Source organism: Anomaloglossus baeobatrachus, chromosome 5, assembly GCF_048569485.1.
Source record: "Anomaloglossus baeobatrachus isolate aAnoBae1 chromosome 5, aAnoBae1.hap1, whole genome shotgun sequence".
NCBI lineage: Eukaryota > Metazoa > Chordata > Amphibia > Anura > Aromobatidae > Anomaloglossus > Anomaloglossus baeobatrachus.
Window position 1 is genome coordinate 376,468,698 of NC_134357.1, and position 5,010 is coordinate 376,473,707.

The following is a 5,010-nucleotide window of genomic DNA, read 5'->3' on the forward strand; positions in this document are numbered from 1 at the left end:
ATGTGTCTGGCCATAGCCTGCAGTGACACATCTAGGTCTGTACATTTGCTGGAATTCGATCCTTGTAGAAATGTCTAACTTCAGAGTTTCTGTTTCTTTACATAGCCGCAGATATACCAGACTGACCGGTTTGCAGCCACGGTTGTTTTAAGGCTGCTTTACACGGTACGACCAATTGTGCGATTTCACAATCGATCGTACCCGCCCCCGTCCTTTGTGCGTCACGGGCAAATCGCTGCCCGTGGCGCACAAAGTCGGTAACCCCCGTCACACATACTTACCTCTCGTGCGACCACGCTGTGGGTGGCGAACGTCCACTTCCTGGAGTGGGAGGGACGTTCGGCGTCACAGCGACCTTACACGGCCGCCGGCCAATAGAAGCGGAGGGGCAGAGATGAGCAGGATGTAAACGTCCCGCCCACCTCCTTCCTTCCACATAGAGCCGGCGGGTGACGCGGGAGGCAGGTACGCGATGTTCATCGCTCCCGTGGTATCACACGGAGCGACGTGTGATGCCACGGGAACGATGAACAACCGGCGCCCGATTTCAGAACCGATATTATGGAACCTAGCGACTAGTACACGACTCACGATTTGTGAGCGATACTGCGTCGCTAGGAGGTGTCACACAGGCCGGCATCGCAAAAACAGTGACCCCGACTATCTATCGCACGATAGATTGTCTGGTGTAAAGCAGCCTTTACCTTCAGCTTTGAGTTGAAGAAACTCTGTGACTTTGTCCTCGAAAGGAAAACTTCACATTTGAGAAGGTTTTAATTGGCTTTATAGGAACAGTTCTGTGGTGCATTACTGCAGATGTATTATAGCTGCTCATTTTAACCCATCATTGGCACACACAAGAGCAGTAAGGAGTTACATGTTGATAAGCGGATGATCTTAGACATTTTTATTCTTTGTCATAACCGAGAATGTGGCGAGGGAAACCTATAGCAATGCTATAGTAAAAGATGGCCGCGTAATGTAGACACCACATGGGCAACTAAAGGCCGCTTTACACGCTGCGATATCGTGACCGATATCGCTAGCGTGCGCACCCGCCCCCATCGGTTGTGCGACACTGGCAAATCGCTGCCCGTGGCGCACAACATCGCGCAGACCCGTCACACTACTTACCTCCCTAGCGACGTCGCTGTGAGCGGCGAACTGCCTCCTTTCTAAGTTCGTTCATCGTCACAGCAGCGTCACTGAACCACCGCCCAATAGAAGCGGAGGGGTGAAGATGAGCGGGATGTAACATCCCGCCCACCTCCTTCCTTCCTCTTTGTGGGCGGCCGCAGGTAAGGTGAGGGTCCTCGTTCCTGCGGTGTCACACATAGCTATGTGTGCTGCCGCAGGAGCGGCGAACTACTTCGTACACCGAGCAGCAGCGATATTCGAGAAGAGGGGGGCATGTCACTGATGAGCGAGACCTCGCTAAAGCGACCGGATGTGCATCACAAATTCCATGACCCCAACGAGATCGCTTGAGCGATGTCGCAGCGTGTAAAGCGGCCTTTAGACTTGACTTATGTGAAGACGACTAGTTAGGAGTCAGGGAGGCAGAAGAGCTCCACAGAGGATAATCCAAAATTCTGTAATCTGTGCCATGTTATTGAGTCCTCTCATTTTTTTGGGCTTATGGGAACCACTGATAAGTTGTTTACTGTTGCTGTAACATGAAAATGACAGTATTATTGTACTTTATATTTTATAGTATTACAGGTCAGAACTCTTACAATCCAGGTGCCAGGAGCTTAATGGCTGTTCATTAATTCATTCGTTTCAGACCCACCTTCTCCCTCAGAGTGCCTGTCAGGGGGTGCTAAATTGAGTTAAAAACCCTAAAAGTGATCATGTGACTGCATAGAAGCAGACATTGCTTTCTTTTTATACCTTTTCTTATTTTTTTTTTTTGTGGGGGACTACTTTAAGGCCAGCTACACACAGGGTTCAGGGTCACGAGTAACTGAGTAAAGACTGCAATGCACAGACCAGCTGGGGTGTCTCCTGACATGGACCCTACTCCCATACAGGAGGCTGTGGAGTGTGGCTCAGGAGAGAGACCTGCCGCCGGTCCTGACTTGAACCACGAAACACAATTTGTGATTCCAACCTGATATTAATACGGACGGTTGAGCTGTAATACAGACAGCCTATGGACAAGAGAAAATAACCTGCCACAACCCCAAAAATACATCTATTGTTCGTATCGACAGACCATTCCAGAATTAGATCCATAATGGTGAGTCGCGTTTTGAGCCTTGGTTCTATGGAGGCTGATGAAGCCGAACATATTAACATTAAAAATGTGTGTGATTATCTATCAATTAATGTGGCCGAAGTGACCGTGCGCGATGGATAGGGGACTATGGCATAATAAGGTTTATAATGTATGTCAATAGGCTTTCTTTTATCTTAGAGGTATATCCATCTCCCCTCAGGGATCTGGTCCCATTTTTCTTTTATTATAAAGTCTTATACTAGTACCCTCTCTGGGAGACCTTCCTGCTATAAAAAAAATGGCATTACATATGGCTGTGTGAACCCGTCCTCATAAGAACCTATGAAATTGTTCACTTATTTGCTATTACCTTTATCGGTTGTAATGACTCTGCTCGGAGTGGTTTTCTCACTTCTGCTATTTGCACTTTTGTACACATGGTCGGACTGCACCACTTGCATAATCCGGGCACATCCGTGCATTGGCTGCCTGTTCAGTATTTTACCTTGGCATCAGTGTCTTTGTATCCTTGGTCATATACTGTGAGTACATGAATGTCATGCTGTCCATACTGTTCAATAAAGATTGGTGTAAAACCTGTTACACAAAAAAGGTGTTAATGGGGTACGTGACTCACTTTTTTTTTTTTATAGATGTTATATGGGATTTTAACTTAAGACATTTATTGTAAACTAGAAGGTGGCCCGATTCTACGCATCGGGTATTCTAGAATTTACGTATATATATATATATATATATATATATATATATATATATATATATATATATATATATATATATATTATATTATATTATATTATATTATGAGAGATATAGATCTAGATGTTGTGTGTAGTTACCAAGTGTTTGTGTAGGGCGCTGTATATGTTCTGGGTGTGGCGGGGGGTGAGAGCGGTGTTGTTGGTGTGTTGCGTTATTTGTGGAGCACTGTGTGTCTGTAGCGTTGTGTGTGTGTGTGTGTGTTGCGCGTGTGTGTGTTTTGGGGGGAGGTATGTTTTGTGCAATGTGTGTTGTGCGGTATGTGCGTATATTTGTGTGTGCCGCGGTGTTTGTGTGTTGGGTGTTGTGTGTGTGTGTGTGTGTGGCGTTGTCTGTGTGTGGGTGTGTGTGTAGGGCGGTGTTTGTGGTTCCCAGTGTGTGTGTGTGTGTGTGTGTGTGTGTGTGTTTTGGGGGGAGGTGTGCACCCACCATCGTGCTCCATCCCCCATGCTGCGCACTCCCCATCGTGCTCCATCCCCCATGCTGCGCACTCCCCATCGTGCTCCATCCCCCATGCTGCGCACTCCCCATCGTGCTCCATCCCCCATGCTGCGCACTCCCCATCGTGCTCCATCCCCCATGCTGCGCACTCCCCATCGTGCTCCAGTCACACATCAGACAGTATACACGCACACATCTGATCGCATACACTCACACACACCCCCCACTTCTCCCTGTGCCCACTGGTGGGCGGTCTCAGCAGCTGTGCTGCACGCCGTGCTCCTCTGCCGACACTCACAGATCCGATCGCATACACTCTCTCACTTACACACACACAGACACACACATCAGAACACACACACATTCGATCGCATACACGCACACACACTGACGATATCGCACATACGCGCTCACACAATCACAACATCCGGAGATACCACATACTTCCGGCCATGTGATCCTCCGGCAGGTCCTGGAAGGTCACTGCACGCACAGTTTCGCCGCCGAGAAGGAAGCGATATCACTGGATGTTGTGAGTGTGTGGATGCGATCTGATGTGTGTGTGTGTGTGTGTGTGTCTGTTCTTATGTGTGTGCGTGTGTGTGTGTGTTCCGCCGCTGCAGGACCTTGATGCGCTCACCTGGGAGCCGGTGTACGCTGGTAACCATGCTACAATATTACTCGATGTGTTCCATGGTTACCAGCGTACCCCGCTCGCAAGGGAGCCCACACCAGCGTACGCCGGCAACCCCAGCAATGCTGGGTTGCCGGCGTACGCTGATGTGGGCTCCCGGGGGTACAGCACTCACCTGGGAGTCGGTTCGGGGAATGTGTGCGGGGGGCGTGGCCAGAGCGAGCGTGCAATGCGTGAGGGGGGGAGGGACGTGGTGGCCGAGTTGCCAATGCGTACAGGGGCCCAGGGCGAGAGGCCAATCTGTGCGAGGGGGCGGAGCTGAGACGAGCGGCCAATCCGTGGGGGGGCGGGGCCATGGCGAGCCCAGCGGCCAATCCGCTGTTTGTCACCGTAAGGACACAATTTTGGAGACAGACAGACAGAATAAGGCAATTATATATGTAGATCCTGAGGATATGCCAGAAGTGTCTTAAGTGGCAGTCCTTCCTCCTTAGTACATATTGGGACAATGAAAAATCCTTTAATCTTGTTCTGTATGCAAAGGAGGCCTGAGGTGGGCGATTACAAGGGGAGGCTGACTGAGAGTTGGTTGCACATGTGTATTGCGCACTCCATTGAAGTCCAGGCGTTCTGGAAACAGCCAAACAAAATAGCCTGAGGCATGTAGGAATCCAGGGGAAAGGTGAAAGGTACTTTCCTGCAGACTGATCTTGAGAAAACCCCTTTAAAGGGGACCTGTCACATTATATAAGTGGCCCGGACTGTGGTCAGTCTGCTCATCTTCTTGGATACCATGCTATGCAGGGCTGTGGAGTCTGAGTCGGAGCTCATTTTGGTGGAGTCTGAGTCGGTATAAAATGCACCGACTCCGACTCCTAAAATATATAATAAATTGGGGACAGTAGTGCAATGCAGAGTGTGCTGAATATTTTAC